The sequence below is a fragment of the Hipposideros armiger genome, unplaced genomic scaffold, assembly GCF_001890085.2.
Source record: "Hipposideros armiger isolate ML-2016 unplaced genomic scaffold, ASM189008v1 scaffold_426, whole genome shotgun sequence".
Taxonomy (NCBI): domain Eukaryota; kingdom Metazoa; phylum Chordata; class Mammalia; order Chiroptera; family Hipposideridae; genus Hipposideros; species Hipposideros armiger.
In genome coordinates, this window is record NW_017731776.1 from 1,169,917 (window position 1) to 1,187,253 (window position 17,337).

Sequence of the window (17,337 nt, forward strand, 5' to 3'; positions counted from 1 at the left end):
CTGATCTGCCTTGCCCGGGAAGAGTGCAATGATGGTGCCAACTTGGGCCAGTGAAGCAACGTCCTCCACAACTAGACTGAAGAACAAAAGGACAGTAACTTGTCTGTTCCCCTTCCCCCAATTCCCCAGCGCTATTCCCATCCCCCCAGTTCCCCAATAAAAATCTTAAAAAAAAAAAAATGGGGCTGCAGCCACACCTACCTCCGAGAGAGTTGTAAGGAATAAACAAGTTAATCCAGGAAAGCACTGAGGACAGGGCCTGATACTATGTCACCTTTATGATGACTCTCCTATTTCAGTCACTTCCTCCGTCAGGCTGCGAGCACACATCCCCAACAGTCTCTGAGACCCAGACCAGTCCTGTCTGTCTGTCTGCTCTTTTTTAAATCTTCTAAGGTCATATTTTCATTCATCCGTTTCAGATCCAAACCCTTTTGAGCTGCAGCCATCAAGTGTTCACTCGGGCAGTTACCACACACCCACTGGCCAAGCTAAGCTGGCAACACGTTCATATGAACGTCTTCAGAATATCAACGCAGCCCGGAGGGATTTGGGTCCTTTTAATTAATAGATATGAAAAAACTTCCATCTTAGCATGGCTCACTGGGGAGAATTTGACTTGGGCGCTGTGAACCTGAACTGGCCACGCTGCTCCCTCTTCAGCAGCCTGGGACTGACAAGCCTCCTGCCTCTGGGAACTTCTGGGGGGCTGCCTCTGGGGGAGGCTGACCCACATCAGAGCAGGTCAGCCACCCCCAGCCTGGCCCCTCTCCAGAGCGGATCAGAGGGAAAGAACTGCCAGCCGCTGGCCAGTCGGCCTGGTTACCCTTTGGAGAAAGGATCACATGCCCTCAAGAGAGGAAGAGGAGGAGGGTCCCATCACTCAGTCCCACTCCCCTGCCACCAACACAGGCAAGCAAGGCCACTCTATTAGCTCCACGTCTCCCTTCTCCTGGGGCCAAGTTCCCATGAATCTGTCAACCAGGAAAGAAAAAGCATCCAATCTAGGGATAGGAATATAAGGGGACAACAAAGTAATCCAAAATCCTTCAGCGAGGGCTCATTTAATTCAGCCTTGCAATTAAGTCCTTTTTTTTTTTAAATACATACCAGGCCAAATTTTGATCACCTCACTTTTCTCCCAAACTAAGAAAAGATGGGCCACTCCTCAGTCTCTTTAGCTGGGCTCTGCACCCCTTTCAATGTGACCACCTTTCCAGCAGCTAAACCCATCCAGCAATATGCAAATGGGTCCCCTACGGGCCTATTGCCCCATGGGAGCAGGTTGTCTAAGCCAAGACCCCCAAACCTGCCCTGACCTCTGGGACCCCTTCAACAAGAAGCACAGCTCCTGCCCAGGGAACCTCAGTGAAAAATCCCAACCTGAATTTCATTCACGCAAACACGTGCTGAGTGGGGTGAACCAGCCTTGTACCCTGGGTGTACACATGTGCCCCATGGACAAGAACAAGAAATTCCAAAGCAGCCCTGTTTATAAGAGCAAAAGGCTGGACACAGCCCAAATGCCCACCCGCAGAAGAAGGGATAAATACATCAGGATATATTCAAAGAGCGGACTCCCACGCAGCAGTGAAAAGCACAAGGACCACTACACCCAACCTGGATGACCTCACTAGAGTATTCTGTGATTCCATGTACGGGAAGGTCCAACTAGTCCACAGTGATGAGGTGTGAGTAAAGGTGACCTTGGGAGGGTCGGGGACCAGGAGGAGTTCCAGGGAGCCTTCTGCGTACTGGGGATGTTCTGGACTTTGATTTGCACAGGTATTCAGAGGTAAAACTCCATCACACTGTGCATCTAAGATCAGTGTGCTTTACTATGGTAAGTTAAACATCCTTCAAAAGTGTTCAAGTACATACCTTTTAAATGTTTAAAACTATATACCTTTGAGCACCTTCTATGTGCTAAGTTCAAAGGGGTCTCAGACAAGACTAACCCAGCAGTTCTCAACCTTTCACAGGGGTCGCCTAAGACCATCGGAAAACACACATTTTCGATGGTCTTAGGAACCGAGACACCGCTCCTCTATCCATCTTCAGGCCCACATGCAGATACTCCCACATACGAGTACCCGGCAACCCCTGTGAAAGGGTCGTTTGATCCCCAAAGGGGTCGCGACCCACAGGTTGAAAACCGCTGCTCTAACCCTTTAAGAGTTTACAGTCTAGTGGGGAAGAAAATACATGAGTAACAACACAAGGCTGCCGTGGCCAGTGGGACAGGTAACGAGTGGGCCCAGGGTGTGATCTGGGGAAAGTGGTAGAAGAAACTGATTAAATGCAGGAGCTTTGGCGGCAGCCAGACCTGTGCCCAAGCCCTATTTCTCACTGCGACCTAGACAATATGTTTGCCCCATTTCTTCATCCGTAGGAGGGATCACAGCAGCCATGCCTCACGAGTCCTCATGAGGATGCCAGGAAAGAATGCACACAGGGCACTCGGGCATGAGGCTGTTGTTACTCCCACTGTGAGGCCGGGCCTGCCCGGGGTCAGGCCCTGGGGTTCACGGATGTGAACCAGGCCTTGCCCCCCACAGCTTCCCATCCCACCAGGAAGAGGGAAACCACCATTCACCAACTGGGCAAATGTCTAACAAATCGGGAGGTCAGGGGCTGGGCCTGACATGGCCTTGTCCTGTGGGGAATCAGATACCTAGGACACAATGTAAAACGGCTTAAGTGTCAGCAGAGAAGAGCAGATAAAGAAGTGGGGAAGGTCAGAGGGCCACCAGAGGTGGAAACTGAGCTGGGCCTTGAAAGGCAGATAGGATTTGGCATGTGAGCAGAGGCAAGGAGGTGGGAAGCTAAGGAGGCACGCGGAGGAAAGCGCGACCAGTCAAGGACGGCTCAAGAGGCCCGGGAAAGGGCCTGGACTGTCCGGGCGGAGTCCAGCTTGTATTTTGCTGTCAGCGGGGACGCCCCTGAAGGGTTCAGAGGTCAGCAGGGATTTAAAATGACAAGCCAGCCAACAGCAGTGTTTCAGAGAGGCCAGAAGGGGATGGCTCCATTTCTCCAGGGCCGGGCCTGGGGTCAGATTAACCAAGAAACACCCAAACCCTGGTCCTTTTGTGAGACCCAAGCATGCATGTTTGATTAAATGGTGGTCAGGGCCCTGAGGGAGGCTGGCTGGGCCTTGAGGGGGTGGCCAGTGCCTTGACCTTCCTGCATTGGTTCTTATTTAATTTTATTTAACTTTTTAAAAATACCATATATTCACGATTTGGCACTCAAAAGGTACGAAGGGCCCCCAGTGAACAGTCTCCCAGCACCAGCCCCCAGCCTAGAGGTGCCACAATCGCGTCTTGTGACTCCCCAGAGACCCGTGTACATATATAAGCGAACGCACGCACCTGTTACACAGGTGGAGGCACCCCAGGCACCCGCCCACACCTGCTCCTGTCACAGCAATTTATCTTGGCGGTTGTTCCCGACCCGTGCGTGGAGTCCCCGCCTTATTTTTTATGGCTGCACAGTATTCCATGGTTCAGATGGGCAGTAATTTGTTCCTGGCCCCCTGTTGATGGACATTTAGGTTACCTGCAATCTTTTGTTATTAAAAATAAGGCAGCAAAGACAAACCTTGCAAATAAGTCATTTTGCACACATGTTAACACATCTGTAGGATAAATTCCTAGAAGTGAACTGGTGGGTGAAAGTATACAAGCAACTATCATTTTTAAAATGTTGCTGGAGAGGCAGGATACATTTAAATCGCTCATCTAAGAAATAAGCGTTCATTATTGGAGAAAATACTGATAATGCGTAGTTTTAAGGGTGCCCAGGTGAACAAACGGTGGAGAAAAGCCCCATTTCCGGCAGACAGAGTGCCAGGTAAGAGATGGTTCATGGACCTGGACCAGCCCCTACTCACCGGGTGCCCTGGTTCAGGAACTTGCATTTCCTCACCAGTAAGTAAAGGGCTAGACACGCTCAGCCACTCGGCCCATCCCAGCACAGATGGGCTCTGATGCCCTGGGCCCAGGGCAGGTGAAGGGCGGGTGGTGGCTGGAGTCACCATGACACCCCGCTGTAATTGGTCTCCCTGGGTGAAGGTGAAGTGCCCAGGGGAGGGGCGGGCAGGCCACAGAGTGTGTGCTAGAGGCAGGCCTGGGGGGAGGGGAGGAGTGGGGGTGGGGAGCCCAAGAAGGTCACGTGTTTGCAGTCTGGCCATCCCAAATGAATGACGTACCTTTTGCTGCTTCCCCTGCACAGGCTGCAGGGGACACCACTGCCATGAAAGACACACTCACACGCCAGACATTCACTGCAGTGTCCATCATGGACCTGTTACGTAAGGTGTGTGCCTGACAGGGGTGACCACCTGTAGCTTAACTCTTCCAGTAGGTGGCTGGTGGAGGATGGAGGTGGGTCTCTGGATACCTAGTGTCCTCCCTGTGACGACAGCTGGGCAGGACTTCCTACCACGTCCAAAAATCCAGCCCAACTACTGACAACTGTGAATGAAAGAAATGGCCATCTAACCCCAATCGGATGGGAGACATCTCCGGGCAAACCAAAGCCAGCATTGAGAGGACGAGCCCTGGCTGACTTCCTACTTCCCAGCCTATGTTCTGCTCCGACAGGCTGAAAAGGCCAGGAACGCCTGCACTGAGGTTACCGCTATTAAAATTTTTCTAACCAATGCACAGTGCATCAACCTTTCGTAAAGCAAGCATGTACTGTTTTGGTAAATCTAGATTTTCATACATCCTATTTGTTTAAAATCCATGGGCAACAGGGTCGCCGGTTCGATTCCCACATGAGCCAGTGAGCTGCGCCCAAGCTGAGCTGCCACTGAGCTGCCAACAGGTAGCAGGATGGCTCAGCTGGTGAGAGCAAGTGCTCCTAACAACAAGGTTTGACTCCCACATGGGATGGTCGGCTGCGCCCTCCGCAACTAAGATTGAATATGGTATCTTGAGCTGAGTGGCTGCGAGCTGCCAACAGGCGGCCGGATGGCAACTGGACTTGGAGCTGAGCTAGCTGTGCCCTCCACAACTAAGACTGAAAGACAACAACTTGGCTGTTCCCCTTTCCCGATTCCCCAATAAAATCTTTAAAAAAAAAAAACACACCACAGGTGCTGGAGGCAGAGACCAGGAGGCCCTGCTAGCAGCTACAGCAGCAGCCTTGGGGTTAGTTCTTTTTCCCTCGAAGCTTTCCTGCAAATGATGACCCAGAGGGCTTTGGGGAACAGCACGGCCCAGCAGAGTAGAGGTTCTTAGCCACCCGCCAGCAGGGCAGGACCTCCCTGGGTGCAGGCCGTCCACAGGGGTTGTAGCAGGAGAAAACTAAAGGTACCAAACTGCACGCATGTCTCCCAGGGTGGGTGGCTGTCTGATGTGAAAATCCCTTTCAGGGATTACAGATGCAGTAATTTCCAGACGTCTCACTCCACTCCCATCATTGAGATGAAACCACTCACAGCCCGCAGGTACAAGTGTCAACAGATCATGGCTCCCCAGCAAGGAGACTAGAGTCTTCAGAGGGATCACCAAACAGATTTCAGGTTGGAAAAGAAGTTAAACACACGCGTTCCTCTCCTCTACCCATCTTCATGTAACTGTGAAGACCTGCTCTCCTTCCAAACCAGGGCTCTTCCTCTGCAGGGCTTTCTAATCTGGGGCCTGACCTGAGCCTTGTGGCATGTGAAAGGTGAAAGGTACAAGCAGCCTCATCAGACAGCAAGTGACTCACCCAAGGTTATCACCCGGGTTCTCTGACTCCGTGCAGGGCTCTGTCCACTGCTCGCGCCATTGTGCCATTCAGCAAAAAGCTGGGGATCTCATCTTTCCCACTGATAACTTAAAGTGCCAGTTGCTCTGTTTTGGAATTTCTCTGACTTTTATGTCTATGGCTAACTTTTAAATTTCATGGGTAAATGCTTAAGACCCAGTGTTATGGGAACAATGAGATAACACAAGATTATGCCTATAAAGAAAATACACCCAAACTTCAACAGCGGTTATTTCTTGGTTATGAAATTAGGGTGATTTTTATTCTTACCTCCCAATCTTTTCTGTTCTAAGTTTACTATAATTAACAAGTACTATTTTCAAAATCAGAAAATCTTATTGTTTTTTAAAGACTGAAACACAGAGATCAACAATGCAAACTTTCCACTAAATATTCATTTAGTCGCGTGTGACTTTCTAAAACATGGTAGAACTGGAAGTGATGCAGATTAGGCACAAAGGTTTTCTGGGTGGGATCTTCCCTCTCTGGTTTCCGCCCCAGAAGAGAAGGAAAAGGAGGTGACTGTGGGGCTTCCTGCCTCCCAGCCCAGGCCTGAGATTCCCAGACCATCAGACGGGCTGTTTCATATGCCCTGTAGGCTCCCGATAGAAGCTCAGATCTAATAAACAATCCTGTTCCAATCGGCCTTAATGACCGTCACTTCTCAACATCACTTCTCAAGAACACCTCCAGCTTTATCCAGAGTGGCAATGACACTAACCCATCCAACCACTTCGTTTTAGTCAGAAACAATTTCAGCACCTTCTCTGTGCAAGGCATCGTGCCAGCCACTGAGCCATCACTCACTCACCTAAGACTGGAAAAATGACCCCAGAGGCTACGTGTCATCCTTCTGTGTTCTGCCCAGGCGTAGGGTTTCAGCTAAAACAGCAACAGGAACGCGAACACATGCTGCTTGGGCGTGACGCTTGCCTAATTCCAGCATCTCGACTACACTGCACACCCACTGCCAATCCCTAGGAAAAGCAGGTCCCAGGGCCAGTCCCCATGGGGAATGCTGGTAGCTCGGCTGCACTGCATTAGGCATATGCCCCTTCGCAGAGGTAGAGATGATGGGCAGGGAACATGAGGGAACCCCGAATTTGGCGACCATCCAATTCTTCTCCCCATGGACCCCTCCCACTTCACTTCTTCACCTTCCTGTCTTTTTCGGGGCAGAGAAGATCACGTTCAATTAACATTTATTGAGGGCCTACCAGGTACTGAACCCCAGTGTCAAACAATTTGTAGACAAGAACTCAGACCGTTCTCTGCACATGCTGTCCCCTCCGCCTGGAAACCGCTTCCTCCCCTTATTCACAGTGACACCTTAAATGTCGCCTCTCCAGCAAAGTGCCTGCCCAGGTGAGAATGTCCTAATGGTCCCTCAGGACACATGTGACAAATGTAATTGTTCCTGAGTTTGCAGTCTCTCCCCCAAGCCAGACTCAGCTTCCTGTCATAAGAAAAGCCAGTGTTGGGCAGACTGAGTGGCTCGTTGGTTCAGAGTTGGCTTGGGAGCGCGAGCTCTGAGCAACAGGGACGCCAGTTCGGATCCCACATGGGCAAGTGACACTGTGCCCTCTACAGCTAAGATGGTGAACAACAGCTCAACCTGGAGATGGGCTGCCATGAGTTGTGGGCGACGGCGTAGGTGCAGTGAAGCTGCAGTGGGCTCCCATAAGCTACCATGAGTGACCGGCAGCCACCGTGAGTCACCATGAGCGGCTGTCCAATGGCCGGGGACCGACTGCCTCACCCGGGAAGAGCGGCAGTGATCACAATAACAACATGGGCCAGTGAAGCGACGTCCTCTACAACTAGACTGAAGAACAAAAGGACAGCAACTTGTTTGTTCCCCTTCCCCGATTCCCCAACGCTGTTCCCTCCACCAATTCTCCCATAAAATCTTTTTAAAAAAAAGAAAAGAAAAGCCAGTGTTTACTGAGCATGTACTATGTGCCAGGTGCTGCGCTGAGCTCCATGTAGACATTAAGTCATGGCAGTCACATGACAGCTGCACTATTATTAGTCCCATCTTACAGATGAAGGAAACTGCCTCATTTTCCTCCTATTTTTAAAGACTGGAAATTAGTAAGCAATCTGCCCAAGGCCACAGGGATAAGAGAGAGAGGATTCGAACTACATCTCCCAGTTCTCAGTCCAGGGCCCGGGACTGCTCAGCTCCGTATGTCCCTCTCTCCCCAATGCCCAGGGGGTGTTCCTTTGTCCTGTGCTGCCAGTCACCATTTTTGGCCCCTTCCTGAATTCTTGGCCTCCTCTCCCAAAGCACCCAATTCAGAAGGCTTCCCCGGCTCTTCCCCTCACATCTTCTACCCATTGGTTCCCACAATCAGTTCCCACACCGGACCTCAGCTGTGCTTCAACAGGTCTTGTGCAAAGACCCTAACCTTTCGGCCCCGAGGCACAGGAACTAGAGCAGCTGCATGAATGCCAGTGGCCAGACACCCAGCACAGCACCCAGCACATCGGGCAGGTAAAGTAAGCATCTCCTCCGTGAACCCATGTGGGATCCAGTAGTTAACCTGGCTTCCCGGCTCCAGTTCCCACTCTGTCCTCACTCTCCTCTGCCTGTATTTATAGCGCTGGTGAGCATGGGCAAGTGAACAGCCACCATGGCTCTCGAATGGGAAAGGGGGCCCCATGTCTACTCCAGGTCTATGGCATGAGAAGTAGGTGAGGACCCGTGGCATCCAGGAAGAACTTGGGTTCCTGCGCAGTGGGGCCAATTCACAGCCAGCCACACAGGCCAGTTTTAGAGCAGACACCAGTGGGCTCCAGAGGCCTGTCCTGGGTCACACAAGGTCATAAAGACCAGAAGCTGCTGGAAGAAGCGAAAGGCAGCAAGGACTAAAAAGAATGCCAGTGACCCAGGGGAAAGCAAAGGAGAAGGGGGCCGGATCCTCTTGGGGTTCTCTGAGGGAATAAAGGAAGGGGACAGATGCTCATACTGTCCCGTAATGCACGGCCGAGGATGTCACTTCCTTCAGGAAATTTCCAGGGCTCCCTGTTGGCCACACCAGAGTCAAGTTGAAACTCTTTGGCGGGGCCTTCAGAAGTTTTCATGCCCAGGCCCACCACAGCCACTTCTAGGAGGCCAGGTATTTCAGGCCTCTACGCCTCTGCCCAGGGGCTCCTCTGCCTAGAAGCCCCTCTCTTTCTCTGGGGGTGGAGCACTCCTCATCCCTTAAGTCACACAACATTTTGCTTCTAGGAAGACTTCTGGGACACCAGGAGGTTAGTGGGGGAAGAGCCACGGCCTCTCAGAGGTCTGGTTCAAAGCTCCACCAACCTGCTCTGCTTTGTAACCTCCTCGGCAAGGCGTGAGGGTAACTGTTCCCACCTCTCTGGGTGGTAGGAGGAAGAAACGCACTATTGCATGCAAGTGCTTTGAACTGTGCCTGGCACACAGTACATGTTTAATAAACAAGCTGTATTTCCTATTGTCCTCCAGCCCCTTTAGGGCCCTCTGTTTCCATCACAAGTAGAGCACTGTCTCACACATGTTTGCTGCACTCTGGACTCCCTCAGACAACCACAGCCTTTTGAAGGCACAGAACACGACTCAAGCCCAGCACAGAGCCAGGCACACAGTAGGTCTTCAATGAGTACTCACTGCCCGTGAACGTCCTGTGGCAGACCCTACACAGAGCTCTCCCAGGGCCCAGCTGCCGGCAGTCCACAACTCACACACCAAATCCCGTCTACAGGCCCCGCTGAGACAGAAGGGCCTTGGCTGTTACTCGGTTTCCAAACAATAAAGGGCTGTACTCTGTCTTACTGAGGCTGTTTCCACTCCAGGGAATTTATGGGGAGAAATGAGCACAGCAGGGACTGGAAATAGCACTGAGCCCCTCTTGGGGAGAGAGCTGGGCTGGCCCACCAGGAACCAGGAGCAAAACCTCAACAGCAGAGGGGAGAAAGCAACCTCCAGACAAAAGCCCGAGCTCCAGAGAACTCGGCCAACACGAAAAAACTAGGACAGGGAGCTCACTCGCACTCATTCCGCCGCGAAGCTCTCCTTCCTACCGACCTGGAAAGCTTTAGACGGGGTTCCTTGTATAACCCACAACCACGTGGGAGCAGCCTACAACACATCCAAAATCCCAAGGGCTGCACAGAGGAGCCCCAGGTTGCTGGTGGGTCTCAGCGGGGAATTCACAGTGCCTTCTCCACCCATACTGGCCTTTGGGACCTTTTGTCTGCTTTGGGGTCACAATCTATGTCCATCTCCACAGCAGACTGGGAGGCCCTAGAAGCTGGGCACCAGGTCCCATTCATCTTCAGACCCCTGTGCCCTTAGCTGCCTGGTGCATAGCAGATGCTCAGTAAGTTACAAGGCGGCAAGAGAAAGGTTCTGGTTCAAGGACCTATGGTTGGTACCCCTCTGGGACTGTTTCCTCAAGTGCAAACTGGGATAATGAGTTCTGCACTCACACAACCATTGAGAGAATAAACTGGGAAAATACTTGTGGAAAGCACCAAAGCATCAGATGAATGCTAGTCACCCTTCAGGCTTCTGCTCAGCTGTCCCCTCGTGTCTTTTCTGCTGGCCATGTTGCCCTCTTCCAGCACTGAACCCACTCTGCACACCCTGTGTTGTTTTATATCTCTTCACATCTTTGTGATTCCTGCTTTCTGCTTCATTCCCCCACCGACCTGAGAAGGCCTGGAAACAGAGACATCATGTGTGTGTCCGTCAAGGCCTGACAAAATGGGCACTCGGGGCTGGCTGCTGGGGCCCTCCCACCCCCCAAGCCCCAGTTCTGACACACACACACACCACCACCCCCACTCCCACCCCCCACCCACAAGATGAACTGATGTACAGAGCCTCCGGGGCCCACCAACCAGGCTGCAAAGGGAGATGGGAAAGGACGCTGCGAACATCACCTGTGAAGGAAGTCTCATCTTTGAGGCCTGAGCCTCCTCTGCAGGTGCAGGTGAGCTGCCTGGCTGGCTTCGCAGCACAAGGACCTCCAGGGCAGACTGCTGTTTCTTGCCTTACATAAAGCACCTGGCAGTCAGATAAATAATACATGGCCTTCACCTCACACATAAGTATCAGGCGTGCCAACACCTGCTTTGCGCCATGGTGCCCTGGGTGTGTGTGTGTGTGTGTGTGTGTGTGTGAGAGAGAGAGAGAGAGAGAGAAAGGGAGAGAAAGAGACAGAGAAAGAGACAGAGAGGGAGACAGAGAGACAGATGGGGGGGGGGAGAAAGAAATGCCTGGCCTTGCACAACCCCAGAGGGGATATGGATTGGGAGATACCCATGTTCACTTCCAACCCCTCTGCCTTGCCATGGCCTACAGCCAACTAGATCTAGACCCCAGCAGTGCACCCAGGGAGGAAATGCACCACCCAGAGGACAGATACACACACCCCAGCCTCTATGGTCTCTTCTGAGGCAAGTACCCTTGGAGTCCCAGGTTTCTGTCGGTGCCCCTGCAAACAGCTGACCTGTATGCAAGGCGTGTACACCCTCCATGCAACCATCCCCAAAGGCCTCGCCAGATCACAGCCACCCGCACAAGGCACGGATGCCTCCTCCACTCACTTGGCGGTGCCAGGCGCCAGCACACCCACCGGGCACACACAATCCCACTTGCAAAAGAGCCTGTCCATCCGCCTCCCTTCTCCCCAGCCACCCCCACGAGCAGGTCCGATTACACTCCAGACGCGGGCGCCGCCACGTTGGCGGGGAAGGGGCCAGGGCACACCCACGGGCGGCCCCGCGACCCGGCTGGGCGAACTGGGGGCGCAGGGCGGGACCGGAGGGATGGGCGGGGCGGCGGATGCTCCCTCCTGGCTCCGCCAAGCCGGCCGCCTTCGTCCCTTTCCTGCCCGGGAATCCGCGGTCAACGCGACCCTCGGGGCGCCCCCCGCACGGGCCTCTCCAAAACGAAGTAGCCCTCCTCCCCCCGAGAGTCCGCAGCCGCCCCCCTCTTGGCCTCTGGCTCGAGACCGACCAAGCTGGTACCTCAGGAGCCCATCGCGGCGGCAGCGGCGGCGGTGGCGTGTGCGGACGATGCGCGGCGGCCAGACTCTGCGGGCGGGGCGGGCGGGCGGCGCCGCAACCCCGGAGTCTCACCGCCGCGGGCTCGTCCTGGACCCAGAGATGTGCCGCCGCGGCGCGCCTGCGCACTGAGCGCGCCTCCGGGGAGGGCGGGTCAGCGAGTGCGCGGCTGAGATCACCCGCGCAGCCTTAAAGGGGCCACTCCCGGAACACCCCGCTCGCCGCCGAGTGGTGGAGGCGACCCAGGTTTTCTTGATGCTGGCAGACAAACTGGCCAAGACTTGCCTCCCCCGCCTCAATCTGACTCCCCAACCCTGTCCATCACAGAGCTTCTTGGGGTGCAAGGACAGGGTTTTGGGCTCTAAGCTCTGTTTCACTCTCTGCTGCTTCAGATCTGTTAACCCTAATTTCCTTCACTTGGGCCTGTTTTGAAGATAAAACAATATACTATAATGGCTATTTGTCGAGTGAAGGATGCGTGCAGAATTGCATGAAATGAATGTATTCCGAAGAGCTTTGTGCAACCACGCAGAGAAAGAGGCTCTTTCTCCCCACCCGGCTTAGTGGCGCTTCTTTCTTGCCCCACCTTGCTCTAGGCGACCTAACTAGCAAAGTTTTTCAGATGTCATTCAAGCCTACTAGCCCGGTTGCTGTTTGCCACCTTACACCGGTTAGGTTAACTGAAAAACAAAATCCAATCAAGTTCTGGCATCGATGTGCTCAAGATCCCCAAATGTATTTATATCCCCCACCGACTCCCCTGAACTGTTCACTCAACACTGCTTACTTGAGATCCAATAAGCATCTCAAAGTCGACAGGCCCACAATAGAACTCATCTTCTCTCCAAACACAGACAAGACCTGCTCCCGCACAGCCTCCCTTGAACAGCAGCTGGCAACTCCATCCTTCCAGCGCTAAGGTAGAACTTCTGGAGCCGTCCTTGAATCCTATCCTCCTCCCACCCCTTTCCCAAGCTGGAGCAGGAAATCCCATGGGCTCTACCCGCAAAATACATCTATCTAGCCTCTGACCTCTCCTACCACATCTCTACTGCTAGCACCCTCGTCCAGTTTCTGCCCAGGATCATTGCAATATTCTTGCTATGGACTGAATGTTTGTGTACCCCCAAAATTCATGTGCTGAAATCCTAACCCCCAATGTGATGTTAGGAAGTGGGGCCTTTGGGGGTGATTAGGTCATAAGGCGGAGCCTTCCTGAATGGGATTTGAGTCTTTACAAAAGAGACTCCAAAGAGCCCTCTACCCTTCTTTCTGCCATGTGTGGTGTCCATGTAAGAAGGTCCAAACCTGTAGAGAATTTTTTAAAGAGTTTATTGGAGCCAAAACTGACAACAATTGCCAAGAAGCAAGATCTTAAATGCTGGGGAGAATGACAGTTTTGCCATTTCTTTTATGCATTTGAAATTAAGGCGGGAATGTAAAGATTACATGAAGGTGGGAAAAAGCAAGGAGGGGATTGGGTTACAGGACAGTTAACAAGATCCTGTGCTCTATTGAGTGTGGTTAGGCCTTATTTCAAAGGTGTGTTAACCTAGAGGCACAAAAACAATGGACAGGGCTTGTGTAAAGCAAAGATAAATCTTTGACTAAAGAAGTTATATGCCTGGGGCGTGACTACACACCATGAAGAAATTTATGAGATCACTCTGTGATGTTACTTTTCTTAGAACCCCTTTTTTGTCCACAGAGGAAACAAGTCAGCAGTCTGCAACCCAGAAGAGCGATCTCACCAGAACCCAATCAAGCTGGCACCCTGATCTCAGAATTCCAGCCTCCAGAACTATGAGAAATAATTTTCTATTGTTCATAAAGCACCCAGTCTACAGCTCTTTGCTATATAGCAGCCCAAACTGACCGGGATTATTGCAATGTTCTCCTAACCCATTTCTCTTTTCCCAGACTTGCCCACTGCCCCAGCCTATGTCAATATAGGAGCCAGAGAGATTTTTTTTTTTTACCTAACTCAGAATTTGGCACTTCTTTGCTCAAAACCCTCCATTGGCTCCCCCTTTTCACTCTGAGTAAAAGCCAAGTCCTTCCAATCTCTACAAAGTCTTGCTTGATCTGACATTCTACCCACCCAGGCATGTCTGACCTTATGGCCTCTACTTTCCTGCCACACAGACCCCTTGCCATTCCTCGAACCATCCAAGCACACTCAGCTTCCAGCCATTTGCACTGGCTGTTCCTTCTGCTGGGATTGCTGTTCCCTTGGATATCAGAACGGTCGCCCCCTCACCCTCTTCAGGGTTTGCTCAGATGTTGCCCACTCACTGAGGCCTGCCCTGACCATCCTAGTAAAATGGCCAGACCACTCACATGCTCTCCTGATTCCCCCCACTCCATGCTGTTTTTTTCCCCATATCACTTAATTTCTATCATAACATATAGTTTGCCTGTTGTACCGTGTGTCTTTCACCAGTTGAACATAAACTCTGAGGACTAAGATTTTCGTCCTTTTTGTTTCCTGATATAATCCCAGCACTTAGTACAAGGACTGGCATAGAAAACACACTCAAAAAGTATTTGTAGCATGCACAAAGATCCTCTAGAAAGAGTTCTATAGAAAAATTCCTTCCCAGCCCCAGGTGGCAAGTGGCTCAGGGCTATCCCAACACCCAGACCAAGGCTTATTATCAATTGCTTGGTAATCATTTGCTGACTTCTCAGCTCTCCTTCCTCACACACAAACCCCTCCAGGGCAAAGTCCTCTGTCAGCTATCACCACAGCTCATGCTTAGCACAGAAAGCTTATCAACCAGACAGAATCTGACATCCACAGTCCATCCCCACCCCCACCCCCACCCTGCTCCCAGAACTGTCAAGCCAAACCGCACTCAAATTCAGGTTCTTAGCCCCTTCTCATCAAGAGCACTCTTGGGTCTCAACTTACATAGGCCCCAGGCTGGTGGGGGTAGAGGCAGGTGGTGAGTATTTTTAGGCTTCTATTGCTAGAGAGGGACTCAACACAGAAAGTCACCTGGTCTGAATGACATGGCAGGTCAGCAGGTGGCACAGGGACCTCTGGTTGGTTGCTCCTTGCCTTTCCTCATTCTCTCCCCCAGGTCTTGCAAAATGAAAATAAACACCTACCCCTTTTTCTACCCCCTTCGCCACTCCATGCAACTGTACATCCATCCAGGCTCAAAGATGCCACTCACATCGGTCACCTCTCCCCAGGACGACTGCCCTGGTTCAGGTCCCCTTACTTCTGGACAATTATAACAACTGCCCAACCCAACAGGCTTCTTTTCTCCTGCCTGTTGGCTACTAAAGGAAGAATGCCTTTTTCCAGTTCCAGCAAAAAGCTACTCTTTCTTCAAAGATCAAATCAGATACTATCTTTTGGTTCTTTCTTTTCTTTTCTTTTTTTAAAGATTTTTATTGGGGAATTGGGGGGATAGGAACAGTGCTGGGGAATTGGGGAAAGGGGAACAGACAAGTTGCTGTCGTTTTGTTCTTCAATCTAGTTGTGGAGGATGTTGCTTCACTGGCCCAAGTTGGCACCATCATTGCGCTCTTCTCTGGCGAGGCAGATCAGTCGCCGGCTTCTGGACGGCCGCTCACGGCGGCTGCTGGCCGCTCACGGTAGCCCATGGCAATCCACTGCCACAGGGACTGCAGCCCACGCCGTCGCCGGCGACTCATGGCAGCCCAGCTCCAGGTTGAGCTGTTGTTCAGCATCTTAGCTGTAGAGGGCAGTGTCACTGGCCCTCATATGTGGGATCTGAACCAGTGTCCTCTGGCGTCCCAAGCGAGTTCTTAACCATCGCGCCACTCGGCCGGCCCTCTTTTGGTTCTTTCTTGAAGCTCCCTACCCCATTCTGTTTTAATTAGTTTCCCCCTAACCAAAACAAAATGGAAATAGTCTGAAACTCACGGAAGAATTGTTAAATTATGGTAAGTCCATACAATGGCATATCACATAGATATTAAAACAGCCTCTTAACACATTTCAAATAACATGGAGAAATGATTAAAAATAATATTGAGTAAAAGAGACAGTAATAAATTTGCAATGACATCCTGAACTCTTGTTAAAAGAAAGAAAAAAAAAGCTTAGAAGAAATAGAAGGAAACACAACAAATAGTTAATAGTGCGTCCTCCTAAGTGACAGAATTATGAATACTGGTTACCTTCTCTTACCCCCCCCCCCTTTGTTTCTCTGTATTTTCCAAAATGTGTTTGCAAAATGCATGCAATATTTTTAGAATAAGAAAAAAAAATAATTTGTTTTTACAAGAAAAAAGGATAATTTTCTTTAAAAATTATTTAAAGAAATGATTTATTGCTCCTTTCTGTTTTCTTCTCACTGTGCCTCATAATATTATTCTCTTCACTGTTTTCTTTCTGAACCTCATAATTCGTCTGTATGAATCTGTCTCCCCCACCCGACTGAGGGCCTCTCAAGGGTAGGGACCAAACTGGATTCTCTCAGCATCCAAAATCCACTATTAGCATCTGGCAGGGGAGTGCAGAAGAAAGAGCAGAGGCCTCAGCAGTGCAAGCTGACGCGTGGCCCAAAGCCCAGAGCTCTCCAGATCCTGCAGCCTCTGTCTCCCACTGATCCCTAAGGATACTGACGGAGCCCTGGCCAGGTGCCCTGGAGAGGCAGTGTGGTGTGGTGGGCAGAGCACAGGCCCAGCTGCATTACTTCCTAGCCTTATGCTCTTAGGCATGTGGCTTTGCCTCTCTGAGCCTCAGTTTTTACATCAATATGTATGAAAATGCCAGCACAGTACTTTCTACACAGCTGACAATCATGCTACTATCCATAGAACATGAGTGCTGAGGACACAACTAACTTCTTACCTGAATTAGACCCTTTTGGTAGCAGTGGACTGAAACCCAATTCAAACTAAGCTTAATAAAGGAAAAGAATTTACGGGCTCACTTAATTACGAAATGTAAGGCAGAGCTGGATTTGAGGTCTCACACGTGGTCATTGGGACGTTATTTCTCTCAGTTTCTGTGTGTGTGTGTGTGTGTGTGTGTGTGTGTGTGTGTGTGTGTGTTTAAATGCATAGAAAGTTTCTGGAAGTCAGCAGAATGGGCCCACACACAAATGGAGAGCAAAGAAGGACTAGATCTTAACCATCTTTGCATTCCCAGAGCCTGACACACAGGGGCTGGCATTAATGTCCTCTTCATTATCTTCATCACTGCTATTTATTGAGCAATTACTATGTGCAGGCAATGTACTAAGCTCTTATTATCTCAGCAAGCAGCAGTGACTGCCATTTGGCAGATGAGGAAATGGAGGCTCAGAGAGGCATCATTACTTGGCCAAGGTCACACCTTGAGCATCCTGGCATACAGGAGGCCCTTGTGGGTATTTGTTAAATGCACCCAGGACCCACACCAGCCCCCACAGGGACTGGAAAAATCATGCAGCAAGAGAAAATGCCTCTGGCTTCATGCAGCCCTGTTCGGGTGGTGACATTCAGGGCACCAGTGGCCATCAGCAAGCAGAACAAAGCCATTTCAGGGATGCCTTGGAGGGATGGGGGGGTGGGGGT

The 17,337-nt window shown here is 51.2% G+C and overlaps 1 protein-coding gene across 2 annotated transcripts in view; it reads right to left on the reverse strand.

The window, feature by feature from the left end:
- TMEM184B (transmembrane protein 184B) overlaps window positions 1-11,910 on the reverse strand; it is a 62,174-nt gene extending 50,264 nt beyond the window's left edge. The window contains exon 1 of one of the 2 annotated variants that reach the window (XM_019664606.1): window positions 11,761-11,910. The gene's annotated coding sequence lies outside the window, so the exon portion shown is untranslated. Of the gene's footprint in view, window positions 1-10,671; window positions 10,774-11,760 lie in introns of those variants that run through there. The other variant, XM_019664607.1, reaches the window with a different exon arrangement.
- Window positions 11,911-17,337: the final 5,427 nt, after the last annotated feature.